At 38.9% G+C, this 19,843-nt stretch overlaps 1 long non-coding RNA gene across 1 annotated transcript; it reads left to right on the top strand.

The window, feature by feature from the left end:
- The first annotated feature begins 1,372 nt into the window (after positions 1 to 1,372).
- LOC122814885 lies at positions 1,373 to 19,617 on the top strand. The gene is made up of 3 exons (XR_006366927.1): positions 1,373 to 1,386; positions 8,502 to 8,504; positions 19,527 to 19,617. It is a non-coding gene; the product is annotated as an uncharacterized LOC122814885 (long non-coding RNA).
- Positions 19,618 to 19,843: the final 226 nt, after the last annotated feature.

The following is a 19,843-nucleotide window of genomic DNA, read 5'->3' as shown; positions in this document are numbered from 1 at the left end:
AATGTCTTTTTAGGTGAACTGACTTTTTTGCTTTTTGTAATTTTTCTTTAAGGTAAGAATGACAAAATGTGAAATTTGGTACTGGTATACAGTAAGTAGGTATGTAGGCATTCAAAAGTAAATTATGATGAAAAGCTGAAATGGTATCTTGTCAGTTTATTGAATTTGGACACATCTTACCTCAAAGCAAACCTTTATGCTGGAAAAGTTAAATGTTAAAAGCATTAATACATAAACATGTTGTATGCATAGTGTTGTATCACAAGGTGGTGTGTCTCTACATTATCCTTGTATTAGGAGGGTGTTTTCTTTTTTTCTCTGTTTTTATATAATAGCAAATCATTACATTTATAAGCGGTTCCCCTTCATATGATCGAATTTCTCTAAACTCGAAAGTCATAACCAGAATCTCGAATTTAGAGAAACTCGAACATATGAAAGGGACAAAAAAAAAATGAACACCTTTCAAATGTTTTCGCAGGGGGGCTTCGCCCCCTGCACCCCACAGCACCCTACTTAAATATACCTACTCCGAGATCTCACTATAGTGAAGGAAAGGAAACTATCCCATTCCGCGCTATATGCGTAAGCGCAAAACGGAATATTTTCCATTCCTCCGCTATAGTGCAGTCATGGAACATTCACATTTAAACAGCTAGGGTACAGGTGGACCTGGCCCCCTGCAATAAGATAAGTTAACTTTTTATTTTTTTAAACATAAGGCTCCCATTCACAATTTCGAGTGAATTGAAGTTCGAGATTCTGGTCTCGAGAATATGAATTTCGAGCTTCCATCCATTCGATCTTGTGAAGGGGACCTTTATAAGTTTAGAGGTTTGGTTGTCAAGCTTAGGACCACCTGACCTACTTAACTTCAAAATATTTGATTACCATAACCTTGTGTTGATAATGTCTGCTCCCAATGTAGTGAGTGACTGAGGTTGGTGAGTGAGTTTTGATGAGTGAGGTGAGTTTGATGAGTGAGGGGAGTGAGTGAGTTTGGTGAGTGAGGTGAGTGAGGTGAGTGAGGTGAGTGAGGTGAGTGAGGTAGGTGAGGTAGGTGAGGTAGGTGAGGTAGGTGAGGTGAGTGAGGTAGGTGAGTGAGTTGAGTGAGTGAGGTAGGTGAGCGAGTGAGGTGAGCGAGTGAGGTGAGCGAGTGAGTTAGCTAGCTAGTTAGGTAGGTAGTTAAAAAGTCAGAGAACTGATCTATTCACTTAATTTCAGGATCACCCTGGAAGTATTAACATAGCAAAAACAAAATTAAATCAATAATAACAGTATCTGTGATAGATACTTAGATTATGCATATACATCATTGTACTCAAATAATAATAATATCTAAATTAATAACAGGATAAGATATTCACCACTTAAAATAGTTACAATGTAATCATGTTCATTTAGTTGGACATCCATAATAAATGTAAATAGCCAGAGGGAGAGAGAGAAATATACAAATTAATAAAAAACAGGCATAAAAATAAATAAGGGGCCAGATTTCAGACTTGCTCTCAGTACAAGTCTGCCCTAATTCTGAAAGACCTGGTCTCAGTGTAACAGACTTACTTCAATGTAAGGCCTATCTATAAACAGGCTTACTAAAGGGGCCAGATTCCAAAACACCTTCCCTCAGCCTGCTGTCGGAGACCAAGTCTTTTGGAGTCGTAGCTAAGTGGTACTGTGGCAAAAACAGTAGAAGGAAAAGGCAATGAAATTTCTATGTAAACATGAGCACGATACAAGACAGAGATGTTTGACTACTCTTGACTGTGTGGACCATAACACATGCTGGAATCAAAATTGCCAGGAGAAATATTAGCAATCTCTGATATGCAGTGATAGCATTCTGATGGACGAACTGCTTAGCATTAAAAATACTAACATTGCTTCATCTAGTCCTATCAATTCATTGCAAATGGACAGAGAAGATGTGGGGGGAATTACAATTTTATGTTCTTAGGCTCAGACGTATCTTCGGATGCTGATATATCCTTCATGAATTAAAAAAAAAACTTGTTTCTTGGAATGAAAAGCTTTGGTAAATCTGGTAATGATTTTAATGAGAAGAAAAATCAAATTCTCAGCAAATGTCCACATAGAGCTGTCGTTTTCCAGTAATAAGATATAGGTTTGAGAACTGCACTATACTTCAGACTGTGTTGTGGAAGAATCAATGGTTTTGAACTGTGGTATTAAATGTGAACTACAAGATGTGAAATTAAGTCAATACTTAAGCAGATAAATCCCGATTGTTGACTGGAAGGTGTGGTTGTAAAACTAAAACATAATTATTTTGGTCTCACAATGCGAGAATAGGATTCACTACATCAGTAGTTAATTCTGAGAAAGATCAAAGACAAAAGAAGAAGGGGGAGGCAGAGGCTAAGATGGATAAATAGCATTACAGAAGTAATGCATATACATTTACAAAAAAATGTGCAAATGCAGTTGATGACAGACAGGCCTGATGTACCAAAGTCTATGACTTCAAGAAGTGTCAAATGCGACTAACTAAACAACTCTGAGTCAGTCAACAGATTTAGCAATGTCTTAAAGTTGAAGTGAAATCAGTAACTTACTTCTCTTGATTTGTAAGGGAAGGTTTATTCTGTAATCTTGGAAGACATTGTAGAATACTTCACTTACATTTTTTCTGTTTTGATACTTGGTTTATCTGACAATGTAACCTAGTACTGAGGAAATGCATTTTTCCAGGGAGAAGGTTGGTATAATGGGTAAGGTCTTAAACCTCACACATACAAAGTACCGGGATTGATTCTGACCTCTGGTTACTAAGTAGATTTGTAATAATCTGCATGTTATTAGTCTAATATTTACTTATGAACCATAAGGATATTGCAATTTTCCTTAAACAACATCTACTGTTAATGTCCAAGTAAATTCTAGTAAAAAGACTTTCAGATAGAACCAGATCAGATGTTGCCTTATAGGGTCTATATTAAATCACCAAATGCTTAAAAAAAGCGAACGGTGATTGATCAATCCTCTGTAAGTGAAAGCTTACAATGTTGGAGTGTCAGAACAGCGATTTTTTTTGTTCCAACAAAAAAAAAAAAAATTAACATCAATTTAAACATTACATTAAATGGGGGGCGTTACCCCCACACCCCCCTACTTAAATATACCAACTCCGAGGCCACACTACAGTGCCAAAAATGGCAAAGTACTGAAGCAGCCAAGCAAATTCTTTCCCAGCTTATAGGCTAGATAGAGGTCACTTTTAAGCAACCTGTAAAAAACAGGATATAATTACAATTCCTGAAGCCCTTTCACACAGTTCAGATTTTCCATATATGTTAGCTCTCTATTAAGAGAGAAACAATTAACTTGTTCAAAGGGAACATAGTAACACATTAAGTAATGGGTCATATCAGTGAAGGAAAGGACAGATAGGGTCATAGGTGTGTACTAGGCTAATGGCCCTGGGGCCTTTACAAGCCTAGCCCATAGGATTACCCTTACACCATGCCACCCAACTTTAGTTCCCAGTGTCTCTGTTGAGTAGAGCCACTGGAGTGATCCCCGGGGTAATTTTTCTATTTCCCATCCACTCATCAAGATTTCTGTTGAAGAGGGCCAGTGAGGTGCTCTGCTTGACATTTATGGGAAGTCTGTTCCATAGCATGGGCAGTCTCTGGGTTACGAACTTGTCCCTCTAGTATGTTCTGTTGATTGTAGTAATGAGGTTGAGGTCTCTGGAGCATGTGGGGTGGAGGGATTGGGATTTCTTTAGAAGTAGCATTTCTAACAGAGCTGGGTCAGACATGGCTTTGTAAGTCATGCAGAGATCTCCTCTAAGTAGGCGATATGAGACAGAGAACAGTTGTAGTTTTTAGAGTCTGTCCAAATAGGACAAGTGTTTAAGGCTTAGGATCCTCTTTGTGAGGTACTTTTGCAGCCTCTCCAGTTGTTGCAGGTGTCTAATGAGGTACATGCCAAATGGGGCATTATACTCGATGACTGGCCTAATGAGGGAAGAGTAGAGGGAGACAATGACCTCTTTCTTCCTGGATGCAAAACCCTTAGTAATGAGATGTGCCACATAGAAGGACTTTCTGACTAAAGTGGCAATGTGGTGATCAAAAGAGAGGTTGCTGTCAACCTGTGTTCTCAGATCTCTTATAACGCCTTCTGTGTTCAGTGGGTCCTCCTTAGAGTGACTACATATGCCTATTAGAATTAGATGGGCAACAAAATAGGTTTCTGACATTGGCTGAAACATACTGATCAAAGTTTCTTTTCTAATAAATGTCTAGTTTGGTGGTATGTAGGTAGTATTAGTGGAAGATGTTTAATAGAATTGTTGTGTGGATTTCAATTATTTAATTAAACTATGATGTCTATTGACTTAGCATTTTTTCTGCTATTGTTGATGGCCTATAACTTTAGATAGCCTTTATATTGGCTGAGGTGTTAATTCTGTGTGAAGTATATCATAACACGCATCTATAGTGCATTGGTCACATTTGGAAGAATCTTTGCTTTGCAAATAATCTAATTTCTCGTTGTACTCCACATTATATACTTGCAAATCATTTCACAAAAATGAAGATTATAGTGCATTGTTTGATTTTTTTTCTGTTTTTTTTCATGTCACGGGATGTATTGAGCAATGATGTACACAAAACTGCAAAGCGTTGTGGGTAATCAAAACCAACTTATTAGTTTAGAGGACCAGCTTCTTATTAACACTGTGGTTTCACTTCATCATCATGTTAATTTTCAATGTGTTTTTTCTCCTGCAAGAACTAGACAACAAACAATTTGATTTCTATGAAGTAAGAAATGGCTGACAAAGTATTTAGCATGGAAATTACAGTAGCATGTGCACTCATTTAGCTAGTGAGACATTGTGGGCTCAGTTTTTCATGATATCATGGCAGGGATTTTCTACTCAGAAAAAAAATCAGGAAGCCATCTTTATCACCAAAATAAAATACAAAAATAGGATACTTTCTTTATTAAAAATGTACAATTTGCTATTGTACATGGTAAGGAGGTTCTATCCAGCTCCATGTCTTTGTTACTTTTAGACTTGCTACAAAACATGCCCAACGCACTTTAAATATGGCTTTTGTTTTGATGTTTTGTGAAAGTTCTATTACCTACTACTTTACCTAGATCATTAATGAAAGAGCAACTTTTGTAATTTGACAACTTTTTTAGCACCTACAATTTTAGATCAACTATTTAAGCTATTGAAGATTACTGATTTGGGTAAATCATAACTGCTTTAAAATTACCCCTAATATAATGCAATGATGTACTCTGAGCCTGAGCATATTATTTGTAGCTATCTCTTTCCTGACTTAAACTCTGTGCAGAGCAGTCTAGATCTATAGGAATCCAACATGCATAGCATGTGCGAGCAAGAAACATGGTAGACATAATGTACTGAGTGTGTGTGTGTGTGTGTGTGTGTGTGTGTGTGTGTGTGTGTGTGTGTGTGTGTGCTCGTGGTTGCGTGTGTGTGTACGCGTGCATGTGTGTGTGCGTGTGCGCGCATGTGTGTGTGTTTGTGTATGTGCGTGTGTCTGTGTGTGTGTGTGTGCACGTGTGTGTGCACGTGCGTGTGTGCGTGCACGTGCATGTGTGTGTGTGTGTGTGTGTGTGTGTGTGTGTGTGTGTGTGTGTGTGCATGCGCGTGCGTGTGTGTGCGCATGTGCATCTGTGATTCATAGGTTCATAGTGACCACCAGGGCCTTTATAAGCCTAGCCATGTAATCCAGCACAATTGTGTCCATCATACCTCTCAACCTCTTAGCATAAGATATATGGACAAAGCCTAAAATAGTGGGGAAACAATGGCTGTAAAATAGGGGCAGATTTTAAATATCGCTTTTATAAACTTAGAAAGTTACTAGAGCAACAGGGTTTGTGTGATCATGCATTTGTCTGAGGGATATGAAGTCCGAAACACGTATGTATGCATTATTTATTGATTTTAGTCTTCAGGGATCTGCCAGAAAACCACACATTTTATGAAGAACTAACAAAAAAATTAAACAAAAATCTGGACATTCTGTGAAAATCTGAACAGTTGAGAAGCATGGTGTTCCTAAGTATCATGGGTATTTATTATGAGGGGGGGATGTTAGAAAGTTTCTCAAGGTTATGCAGGGGGTATCTTAGCTTGAACATTACTGTCTGCCTGTGTGTATCAGAGACACGGGGTCCAGACACACGGTGAATTTGCAATTTCTAATCCATTGGTCAGGGTAATGCTTAAATAGGGTTAGGGATGGACTCTGCTTCATATGGATGGAAAGCCTTTTTCAGAACATGGGAATCCTCTGAGACACATGTCTGTCTCTCTGACATGTCTTATTTATGTCAAAGCAAAATTGAAATCCTTGGATATATTGGTTGTGATGCTGTTCATCTTGCGGATCTGCAAAAGTTGCATCAGAGCTGGATCTGAGGATGATGCCTTGTATTCCAGGCACAGATTGCCTGTCAGTCAACGTAAGCAAGGACTCGCATATATCTCTATCTATCTAACTATAAAAAACAAGTAATCTCCATGGTGTCCCCGAAGTCTCAAAACAACCCACTAAAGTGTAGTGGGTCCAAAAACAAAACAGTGTAAGAAACGTCTCTGTCTGGAAGATTTTCAGTCCATATATTTCTAGTTAATCACTGTATATTAATCAGATCAGACAATAGTAGTAAAAGTAACGAATGTAAACTCGTCTTAAGTCAAAACAAAACAAAACAAAAAGTAATAATAGAAAATATATAACTGTACAGCATTACTAAGTATTCAAAAGTAATCCAAGCAAGGCAGGCAGTCTGCTTCCAGTCGAAAATTCTTTATTAAGTACACAGACAAGCGATCCAAGTAAAACAAAAATAGAGTAATAATTTCCTCACAAGCTTTCTAAATATATATATACTTTTTATCAGGCATGGGAGTGGTTTATTGTGCTGTAAAACAAAGTGTTATTGGTACACATGTTAAATTTACATCCCTTCCCCCATCAGTGTGACATTCAAACTGGTCCTGCCTTACTTAGTAGCTGTCATAATAATATATAACCCTTATGTACTTTAAATAAAATTATATAATGATGTGGTACGTCTTATTTAACCAAATTGTTAAGTAGATTATTAAGTGTATGATTTTATCCAAGACAAAATACTACATGGCTGGAAATATATCAACCTTAGTTCATTTGGTAATCAAAAAAAAAAAAAAAAATATATATATATATATATATATATATATATATATATATATATATATATATATATATATCTACACATTTTCCATGTAGAAATCAATTTCTATTTTCATAACCTATAACTAAAACCGACAGAGAGTTCTACAGGACGAATTACAGGACTACCAAGACAACCGGGACCACAGACAATCCAGCTACCAGGAGCAGCAGCACCTTCACAGAGACCACTTTCTTCAGGAAGACCAATATCGACAGCACAGACATCAACCACCACACCAATACCAAAGCCAGCACCAGTACCAGAACAAGAATGATGACTACCACCAGAGCCCCAGAGCTTGTCCCTCTTACCAGGTCCCACCATACCACAGCCACAGCGAGGAATACTACTTCAACCCACCAAGATTCCAGAAAGCAGAGGAGGAATTCCAGGGGTCTCATACTCTATCCACAAACTCCCAGGGAGACAGGAGAACCAAACAGTGGATAGGGGTGAGGGAAATACAATACCTGGGCAATCCCGACTGGAACCCCGACTACAACCCATGTCCCAGGCTCAGACGGAGGAACCAGCCACAATAACAGGTACAATAACAACAACAGGTACCACAATAGCAGGTGCTCCACTTATCTGGAACCACTCTGTTAAAGCATTGACTGAAGAGGAAAACGGTTTGTTGTCCAAAGGACTTACTTTTGTACCAAGCTGCAGGAATGAGGTTGCTCAGGTACTGATAGACCTTAAAATGTTTGTGAGGAAGCTCAACTTAAGGGTACAGTTTCATGGCAAAAGTAATGACACTCAAAATAAGCCTATTGATGAAACTATAAAAAGGCCTAGCAGCTGTTGTCCATCACTACATCAAACACTAGCAACTTTTGAAGTGAAATGTGAGATGGATATCAGGAAACTGCTTAAAAAACCTCTTAAGAAAAAAGTTTATAACTTAACACAGGGAGAAAGAAAAGCATTGCTTGAGCTAGGCAATGATAAATCCAGGCGTGTAATGAAGGCAAACAAGGGAGGAGATATACTTGTGACTAATACCACTAGCTACAACCAAAAGATAGAGAACATGCTGGAGGATAACAGATTTTATGAGTTATTTACCATGGATGACATAAAAAGAGCATATGATTTATGTAACACTAATCTCTCCACATTATAGGAAGAAAAACTTATCACTGAAAATCTTTATAATTATTTATGGAGCCCATGCCCACGTTTACCTTACTTTTTTGGAATACCAAAGCCACACAAGAACAGAGAAGACCCACCTTATAGACCGGTGGTAGCAAGTGGAGGTTCCTTTACTGAAGCCACAGCCATTTACCTTGATTACTTGCTGAAACCTCTAGCAGAAAAGAAGTAGTCATACGTAAGAGATTCAATGGATTTTTTGAAGAAAATAAAAAAACATTACAGTGGAAGCTGACAGTATTTTGATAACAATTGATGTGGAATCCTTGTACACAGTACTCCCTCACAATTACAGTATAACAGCGGCTATGGAGTCTTTTAAGAAACATAATCAGGGTACACAGGCACAACTTCAAAAGTTGAGCAAGCTCATTAATTTTGTACTGGACTTCAATTTCTTTACTTTCAATGGCAAACACTACAAACAAAAAACTGGTATAGCAATGGATGATAAAAAACATCCTGGAACCCATTATAGAACTGAAAAAGACTGAAGCACCTTCACTCAACCTCCCCAGTAGAAAAATGTTAAGTAATTACACAGAGAATAACAAATGCAAAAATAGCTGCATCCTGACATACACTTTGGATTATTACAGTATCAAAAATATTATTGAAGAAAACTGGGACATTGTCACAGGAAACCCTTTTCTGATTAACATCTTAGGTGAAGCCCCATCATTTGTTTATAGGAAGGCCAGGAATATTAGAAGTTTTGTTGAATTTTAAACCTAGACCATGTGAGAAAAGCACTAAAAGATGTGAAACTAATTGTACATTTTGTATATTTATACAGCAAGTTGATAGTTTTTATTGCCCTTATTTAAAGACGATCATTAAAACCAGTGCAGGGGGTGACTGTAACACTAAAAAAGTAATTTACAGGGCACAGTGCAATGAATGTTATGGAGCCCATGCCCACGTTTACCTTACTTTTTTGGAATACCAAAGCCACACAAGAACAGAGAAGACCCACCTTATAGACCGGTGGTAGCAAGTGGAGGTTCCCTTACTGAAGCCACAGCCATTTACCTTGATTACTTGCTGAAACCTCTAGCAGAAAAGAATAAGTCATACGTAAGAGATTCAATGGATTTTTTGAAGAAAATAAAAAACATTACAGTGGAAGCTGACAGTATTTTGGTAACAATTAATGTGGAATCCTTGTACACAGTGCTCCCTCACAATTACTGTATAACAGCAGCTATGGAGTCTTTTAAGAAACATAATCAGGGTACACAGGCACAACTGTAAAAGTTAAGCAAGCTCATTAATCTTGTACTGGACTTCAATTTCTTTACTTTCAATGGCAAACAATACAAACAAAAAACTGGTATAGCAATGGGGGCTGCCATGGCTCCCAGTATAGCTAACATTGCCCTGGGCAAATGGGAGGAGGACTTTACGTAAAACAACACAGATTACATGCAGCATATCACATGCTATTTACGTTTTATTGATGATGTCTTTATTGTGTGGGAAGATGACACCTTGCAGCTTGGAGATTTTATCACTTACCTCAATCAAACAACCCCCTTCCTGAAGTTTACCTCTTCCCATAGCTTACTTCAACAACTTTCTTAGATAGGCAGATTTCCAAGGACACCAACAATAACAGAATCACCACTGATCTATTCAGAAAACCAACGAGGGTTAAATTATTACTCCACAGTAAAAGTCTACATCCTACAAATACCAAGTATAATGTAATAAAGTCCCAAGGCTATAGATTAGCTCGAATTACCTCAGAGATGGAACCATTTTTGAGAAATCTGAACAACTTAGAGAATTATTTTTTAGTGAAAGGCTATGAAAGTCAGATGTTAAAAAACATCCTGGAACCCATTATAGAATTGAAAAGGACTGAAGCACCTTCACTCAACCTCCCCAGTAGAAAAATGTTAAGTAATTCCACAGAGAATAACACATGCAAAACTAGCTGCATCCTGACATACACTTTGGATTATTACAATATCAAAAATATTATTGAAGAAAACTGGGACATTGTCACAGGAAACCCTTTTCTGATTAACATCTTAGGTGAAGCCCCATCATTTGTTTATAGGAAGGCCAGGAATATTAGAAATGTTGTTGAATTTAAACCTAGACCATGTGAGAAAAGCACTAAAAGATTTGAAACTAATTGTACATTTTGTATATTTATACAGCAAGTTGATAGTTTTTATTGCCCTTATTTAAAGACGATCATTAAAACCAGTGCAGGGGGTGACTGTAACACTAAAAAAGTAATTTACAGGGCACAGTGCAATGAATGTGATGCATTCTATGTGTGCAAGACTGAAAATAAACTCAAGCGTAAGATTCCATGTCATCTGTCAGAAATTTGCTCTGGATGTAAAAATAATGCACTAGCCAAACACCTTTCTCTTCATAAAAGACACACAGGTTTTAAGTTCCAGATCCTGGATTGCAAAGACATGGGTGATCTTAAAGGAGACATCCCGAATATTCCGGAGAAACATGAACTCATGAGGCAATTAAAGCTGAACTCTTTTAGGAAGCCCGGTCTAAACTACTACTGTTCAATTAAAAGTGCACTGGAACTTAGAACATTGCCACGTTGTTTACATGACTAATTGCATTTTATTTTATTTTATTCTACAAATTGGTTTTAAATACCATTTTAAATCAGTTGAAATGTAAGTGTATATTTTGTTTCCATCATCATACATACATTTTTTCTTATTTTTATTTTTTTCTGGTTCTTTTTTCCACTTTATTCAAAATGATGTGTAATAACAATCCCCAGGATTCACTAATCTTCCATGTAAGACTAAATTAGTCTTACACGGAAGAGCCAGTCTAAGAGTAAGACGGCAGTGCACCATGCATATTAATGAGGGTGTGCTGCCTCAGCACTAAGGCTAACACGGAGCATGCACGAGTGCAGGGAGCATGTTGGACTGCCAAGCAGTCCAAAAATCCACGCACCTGCAAGTCTGACACTCAGGAAATGTCTACATACATGAGTGAGTCCGCTCAATTGTGTACATACCCAACACTACACTCCCCCACATTCTAAACCCCTGTAAAATTAAAAATGTAAATTTTTTTTTTATTATTTCTGATATAGCTGCCCGTATTTGCACGTGTTTGAGAGGGTTTGCCCATTGCTTAGCTACAGTTAGCAGTTTAGACACCAAAGAGGATAATAAGAAACTTATATGCAAATTAAGTGAAATCGCAATAGCGTAGTGGTAGAGTCTTCACCCGAAGAGGAGGCATTCTCGGTTCAAGTCCCACCACTTCCCCCTTCTATTTTCTGTTGGAAATCTGTATATAAAAATAATTCCTGACATTTATCATTTAAATTTTTGTAAAAAGCATTGAAATGGCCTATGTAGTAGTGAGCAATTTATATAGATATATATATATATATATATATATATATATATATATATATATATATATATATATATATATATATACATATATATACATATGTATACATATATATATATATATATATATATATATATATATGAAGGTGAAATGGTTATGCATACTGATGGATGCATAAGTAATGTGTCTTAAGCAATGTGAAGCACTGCTAAGCAAAGTTTACAAGTATTAAGCATATTTACATGTAATAGCTCATAGCTGAGCACTGCTTTAACTAGAACAATGGCTTTGCACGGAGCTGCGCACCACGCCAACTAGCGCAAACAGAACATGTTTGTGGGGAATTGCGCTCCACGCTAACCAGCTCAACGTCGGGCAATATCGAGCAACATAGCGCAACGTAGGGCAACGTTGGGCAAAGTTGGCTAAACACAGCCACACCTCCTAGCCGGTCTGGCCAGTAGTAAAATAAAATGACAGGGCTCGAACCCGGGATACCGTGCACCATAATCACAGCACTGAACCACTAAGCCATGACAGCATTTCATAACCATGCACTTTCAACACACACATACATATCAATGGAAGTTTACCCATTGCTAAGCAGGTGTGCCTTCAGCTGAGTTTTTTCAAAACTGGCCAATCACAAATAAGTGCGGGAAATGAGGCATATTTAAGCTCCATAGGTGGGAATACTTGCCATAACTGGTTGTAGCTCCCATCTGCAGGCAGCATGGCCAGTGCTGGAGGGGGCGCTCAATTTTGAGCGCAACGTTGGGGCACTGAGGAGTCAAAAGTAATGGTTTGGCTCCTTGTCCATAATCATGAGGACATACTCCTGTGGGGCCAGTACCAGGGCACTCAATACAAAGTGGAAGCCTGGAACCGTCTAGATCATGAGCTCACCAGTGCCACAGGCATCCCTCGGACTGGTGAGCAGGTCAGACACCACCACGCAGACCTGAAGAGATGCAAGGAGGATCAACTGGAACAGTGGATCCAGGAGGCCCGTGGGATAGAAAATGCCCCACTACTGAGTAAGTAGCCATGGAATTAAGTATGTAAGAATTACTATTCTAGTTTATACTATGGATAGGTACGTCTCAATATCACTTCATTTACTTCACAGCTGCAGGTATCCACGCTGTGAACCAGCAAGCCTATGCAGATAGGCTGCTAAGACTGCACCACCAGGCAGGTTAGTAATTATTCTGCATGTACTGTTATATAAAATAAACGAGAGAGCCTCTAGAAAAGTGTTTTAAGTCTCTAGTAAAGGTATAATTCCTGGAGTATGTCTGTGTCATTTTCTTTGATATGTTGTACTCTTGCATTATACAAATAGTACAGTTGTATTAAGCGCTGTTAACCCACACTTGGGTAGGCCCATATAAAGTGGATGAAGGCAGTGCCAGTAGCTTTTAAGCATATTTACAGTCTTCAACTGTTGTTACATGCCCAGCATGTACAGGTTAATCTGGCACATGAATAGCTTGGTATTGTGTTTCCCAGAAATGTCAGTGTGCTGCCAGAAATGTAGGGAGCTGTTAACATATAACTGATAATTTCACCTGAACATATCTAGATAATTATAGGAAAGTAGAGCTGTCAGTGTACCATCTCATCAGTAGTGTGTCTGAGCAACTCACAAAATATGTAGCAGCAATATCTGCATCCCGGACAGTTTGCATGTCAGATACAGCTCATGTATATAAAGATGTAGCAAAACCCATTACACAATTTAAGGACAATTGGGTAGTGTAATAATACATGTAGGGGACATATAACTGCAGTTAATAGGAATGTAGTGTAAACTAGAAGGATATATAAGTTGTTAATGGAGCTGTCTTTTTCCACCCTACTGTAAGTGCATAAAAAATGCAATTCCACACCTCAATGGGTATGTCTAATCTCAAAACATTTGTTGGGAAATATGTCCTATTGGTTTATGAACATCTGCATTTATTTTCATGCATGTGCCCTGTTCAAATACCACAATATTGGTGGCCTGTTGCCATCAATTAAACCTGCATGCTGTTGTAATGTCCACTGTTGTTCTATATATGCATGTGTTATGCTTGCTGTTCAGCTGTTGGAACTCTGGTGTATTGGGTTAATGGGAATACTTCTGCATGCTGTTATAACTAATTTGGAATGCTGCTGACTGTTACTAACCCATATTTTCATTCAATCCTCCAAAACATAGAACATATGGGAAGGCCAGCCCCAGCGGACCCAACTGCCCCACCTCAGTTGATGATGACACCTGGCACCAGCAGGTCCGGTGCACAACATGGGACCTCCTCCTCCGTTGGCTCTGTGCCACCTACAGGTGGAAGTGCTGCAGGGGATGGGGCTCATCCCCCCATGCAAGCATGGGCAGAGGAGGGCCACCTATCACCCTCCAAATGGTCCGGGCTGTGGTGCATAGAGAGATCGAGCATTCTGTCGCTGATCCTCTACGCCAGCTTGAGGCATGAATGGCGCAACTCACTGGTGAGCCTGCCCCTCCTGCACAGCCCCCTGCACAGCCTCCCTCTGGGCTGTGAAGTTGCAGTGGTGACCGCCCATGGGTGAGGATCTCAGTTCCACTGTTGCCATCTGTGGGCTGATGGGCTTGCGATTTCCAAACATCCTTCCCCGTCAGTGGTGTTCACCCACCATATGTGTCATATTCCGCCCCTGTATGCATCTTGTTTGTCTTGTCTGTTTACCTCCCCAACCTACCTCCCCAAATATACCTACTTCCCCTACCCCACATTCCACTCTCACCTGAAAAAAAAAAAGGGCAATCTGCTCCCAAAAAAAAAAAAAGCCCTATACATAGCTGCCCATTTTGCACACATGTCCGCTGGACTCATAAAACGTAATTTAATTGGCAGTACAACATACTTTGTTGTCCTCACCCCTGTCTCAGGGGTGAAGGTTTCATATTTCCCTCCAAATTTATTGCATATGCACAGCTGTTGCTGTTAAAGAAATGGGCAGCTATGGACCTTCCCTATACCCATCCTGCACCTCCCGAGCTGTTTTCCCTACTGTCTTTCCCAATTTGTGCCCCTTTTTCACCACTTTCCTATCTCCGCATTTTCTTTTCTTTCAAAGAAATGAGTGCGGGGGTTACGGGAGTAATCACTTTTAAGCAGTAGTTAGCGGGTTTGCGTGAGTGTGCGCTTAGCTAAGTATTGCTAAGCATTGCGCAATCCCGCTCACAACTACTTAAAAGTGCCTTAGTCACTCTGTTTGTGAGGGCCCTTGTTCTGCTCAGCAGCAAATTAAAACACCTCTGTCAGTCTCAAACCCAGGACCTTGTACACACTACACTGCATGAAGTACCACTAAGCCACAGTAGATATACAAGTTGGTGCTGAAATAAATATATTATGTATCAGAGTGAGTGAATGTAAAGAAAAAATAGGAATGCCATAACTCACAACTTGTTCTGTGGCTCTTTACCAGCAGTTGTTGTGGAATTGCATTACATGACTGTGATAAGAGAAGCAGCCATTCTAGCAGGAAATAATGTTACAGCAGCACTTTACAACCCCCACACAGTATGATAGCAGGACAAACACTGGCATATCTGATTAGGGCAGAGGCCATACCTCCCAACTGCGCCTGATTTTCAGGGATGTTCCTGATTTTGAAACAAATTTTAGCTGTATCCCTCTGAATCCCTCTGAAAAGTACTGACAGCCAGATAGGTGGTGAATTACACTTAATGAATAATGACAATAAGTAAGAGTTAGACACTGCTTGTACTTCAGAAAAGGTGTATTAATCCATATGCTCTGGTTCTCTCAAAGTCTCAACTTAATGGCACTAATATTTTAAAGGTGTACCTCACTTTTACCTATTTTTCCCTGAGTCTGTTCAAATATGTAGTTGAGTGGTTGAGAAGCCTGGCAGAGGCAGAAACACACAGGCATATCAGCTTTTCTGCTGTTACATACTGTGCAAATAGCTTTGGAAGGAGTTCCCGAAGCATACCCTTATGTAGGAGTACAACACTGAAATACCAAAGGATGTAGCCATGCACTGGTACAAACAACTGTAATAATGCCATTGTTCCAGTGCTGAAAAGACCAGTGTGGTGCACAGACAAAGAATAGCAGGCTAACCTCTGGCTACCATGTTGATAGGTCCACAGTTGGGAGCTACGCAGACAGACCACTTGCTTTGATAAACTAACAGGTACACAGCAACCCTTTAAGTCCAGCAAGATAAAATTTACACAATAATACATAATGCTCTCTGTACTTCTGCACCCCTACCCAAATGTAGAATATACCTGTGTGTTCAGGGTCTACCAAGGATGTAGGTAGGCATACTCAGTACTGAAATTTGTCCAGTTTTCTTGAGCAGCCTGTACTAATGTCAACACTAAAAACACACAAACTGTTCAGAAGTGAGTAAATTAATATTCACAGTATAGCAGTTCACAAACAATTCATGTGCCAAAGGGAAACATCTCAATAACTAGTTTTGTATGGCAGTTAATTGTACAATTAGAAAAGAAAGTACATACTCCCATGTATCTTGGGTTAACATTTTGAGGGGTGAGTACAGTTCTACACTGACATGTGTGTACTGGAAGCAGCAACATTCAGGTCTGAGTACAACATTTAAATCACTGGCTACACCCCCTGGCTTCAGATATAAGAACTATACCGACCTTCTGCCTTAAACAACGATGTCCATGGCAAACAAGCATGATCCCCATCTTGGAAAGCTGAAAGGGCCACGCCTACCTGAGTTAGCAATTTATAGCATTGGGTTGCTATGACAATGATTACTGCAATTACCACACAGCAGGCTGCATGCAATTAGCAAATGGTGGCCACCAATTGGTGCATCACAAGCACATGTGCAAATATCTATAAAAGCAGGCTGTAATTGCTGCCAACAAACTCAATCACTCTATTGCAGAGACTGACAGAGAGAGAGACAGAGAGAGAGAGAGAGAGAGAGACAGTGAAAAACAAAAGGAAAAAGAAAAATAAATAATACCAACTCATACAAAGGAAAGTATGTAACAGATATGTATTTACTGGCATGTAGTAGATGTTTTTGAAGAGTACTCTTCATAATGTGAACCATTCATATGTGGCAGCAGTACGTATCTATGCACAGAGGTCCTTCTTAACTACTGGCATAGACAATTCAGTGTGTACCTGTGGGCAGTGGGGCATAACTGTGAAATGTGTAGCTCAGCATTAAATGTCAAACATCTGATCCATGTTATCTGTGTTCTGTACAGTAGTGTGGCCAATGGCTGTTTGGAGGATTAGCCCAAACATTTATATAAACATGGGTGTGACAGAGTAACACATGCATGATAGTCATATTAACGTGTAGCTTAGCATTGGCAACTGCTGTACCAGGCTAGTATGCTAATCTAGCATTTGGAGCTATATATACCCCCTCTAATGTTACTGTGTGCTCACATGTGACACCTGTTCATGTTGCAGCAAGGCCCAACAGTTCAGCTGTGAGGTCCAGGGACTTACAATAGTGAGGACCTTGTGTGTGTATGGCACACACATACGGAGAGATATATATGTGTCATATATATTAACATCTGTATATGCGCATAGAGCAAGGGACATATTGCAACTGTTTGTGAAGGATGGACATATATATGTTGGTGAAGGTTGTTATGTGCATATTTGTATGTAGGTTTTAGTGTGTGACAAACAAGACAGCATATAGTGCTGGTATATGACATGTGGTGGTTAAACACTGTGGGTGTTTTGTTCAGTTTGCAATGTTGCAGCCAGTGAGGCCTACTAAAGCTACTTGGGCTGTGAACACTTTCAATGCATTTCTCACAAGACTGTGCGATATTATTACATTACTGTACACCTCACATCCTTTGTATAATTGATATTCCCACCATGAAAGGTGGACTGTATATGTGCCTATATGTATATGTGTATGTACACCAATGGATGTGTGTATGTATATATATATATATATATATATATATATATATATATATATATATATATATATATATATACATACAGAGAGTCATATATACTCATACACACCCACATCTACTTGTTGCAATAGATTCCATGTAAAGTTGACTGAGTGTGATGGTCAGTGTGTTGGTGAATATGTCAAAGATGTGTATTTGTGGGATAGCTTAGTGGGAAACTGTTTCTGTCATGGTATTATGGGTCCTTGCTTTGATCCCAGCAAAAGCTGTCTATGCTGTTGCTAGGTAGATAAAGCACTATGGCTGTCAGAAAAATATCTATTAGTGTATGTATTAGTAATATGCTTAGTGCATTTAAGGCTTGAAAAGGGTTAACACATTTATTCTATTTCACACTGCATAAAATCTGTACAAATTGCAGAAGCTTTCTAACCTTGTATTGTCATGAAATATGCGCAGCTATAATCTTTGCTTATGCTTTGGAAATTTACAGGGAAGCAGATAATTTCTGCTTGTGTCGGGAAAATAATGATTAGATGTATCACTTGTATTAATGTTATGAGACTTAGACAAGGAGTTCCGCTTGTGCTGTGAGAAAATACACAGCTGCAGAAGCTATAGATAATCAGAACAAAGACTGCTTGAAAATATGAACTGCAATCAGCATTTGCTTGTGCCTAAGCTAGAAAAGTACCTTGAAATGTAACACATGTATTAGAACTACACAATAGAAGCTTGTAACGGGCTAGATCCCACCAAGGCCAGGTTGTTTTTCTCAAAATGTTTTTCATAAATCCAGTCATGTCAGCAGAAAATCTGAGTAACATCTGCTGTAGAACAATACTGGAAGTTGTGTTTGATTATGACAACCATAGAAGGCAATGTCTTGTAGAACAGTATAAGAATAGCATACTTCGTGTTAGTAGTTAGGCAAAATCCTGTATTTGCATGTTTTTGTCTCCTTGCAGCAAGTTATTAAATGTGCCTTATCTGAACCTTACGTGTATTGGTCTTTGAAGTTTTTTCCTTTGACAATGGCATACAGTCTCATGTAGGCCCTTGGTGTTAACTGGGGTGTGTCATTGGAGGCTAAAGCACTACATGTATGCTTATTGATTGGCACTGATGTTGAATCCAAATCCTGTATGTACTGTAGTACTACTTGAAGCTCTGGGCCTAAACAGCAAAGTATGGTGTATGATCACATTGCTTGGAACCACTGTTTTGTGTGGTCCCTGTAGTCATCACAGATTGCATTCCTCAAGCTTAAGGTTTTGTAAGTACTGACACACAGTACTGCATGGTACACACGTAAAGCTTATCTGGGTTGCCATACCTTTGTGTCTTGTAATTATGTCTGATGTGTGTGTGTGGGTATGCCTGTAACATGTCCTCTGTCATATGTGTGTTACAACATATAACTGCATATCTAGCAACATTTATAGTTTACTACAGCAGTATGGCACCTATATTCACAATTGTGCACATATTTTGGCCACGGGTTTGCCATCAACAAGTTGTGTGGTATAATGGTAATACTGTAACTGGACCTTACAAACATTGCGATGGATGACATATTTCTTTATGCATTGGCTTGATCTATATCTGCTGTGAGGTTTCGTAGATGACGTTACGTTTTCGCGTGATTGTTGGAGGATTGGATGATAAGACTTTAGTATATGTAGTTTTTGACATGGGTGAATTTAGTAATGGCTCGTGTTCTAAATCACGGTTATTGTTTTGTTCCTTGTGGTCAGAGCTCTGACAGAATTTTTGGAACTTCATTGGAGCAAAATCTGCACCATGTAGAAAGTCCTCCAAATGAAATTCCCCATGGTGATCTTATACAGCAAGCTGTGGAAGAATTCTTCTCTTCAAGGCTAGAGAAGTGTGAAGAATACAGGTGTTTGATTCTGATGAAGTCTCTGGATAAGAGATGAAAGCGGTTAATCTGATATCTTTTGTGCTGTGTGTTTTTTAATAAACTGTTGAAGTGAATGGCTGAGACTTGTGGATTTTTGAATTGGACAGCCTCTATTGGATGACTACCTGAAATTCATCATTTGGTGCAGTGTGTGTTTTTTGTGGATTACTATATCTGCTGTGGTTAGGTGGTGCATTGTGTTGCAT

Source organism: Protopterus annectens, chromosome 11.part0 (assembly GCF_019279795.1).
Source record: "Protopterus annectens isolate FY-2018-M chromosome 11.part0, PAN1.0, whole genome shotgun sequence".
Classification (NCBI taxonomy): domain Eukaryota; kingdom Metazoa; phylum Chordata; order Ceratodontiformes; family Protopteridae; genus Protopterus; species Protopterus annectens.
The sequence above is the reverse complement of the archived record's forward strand: the minus strand, read 5'-3'. Positions and strand labels throughout refer to the sequence as shown.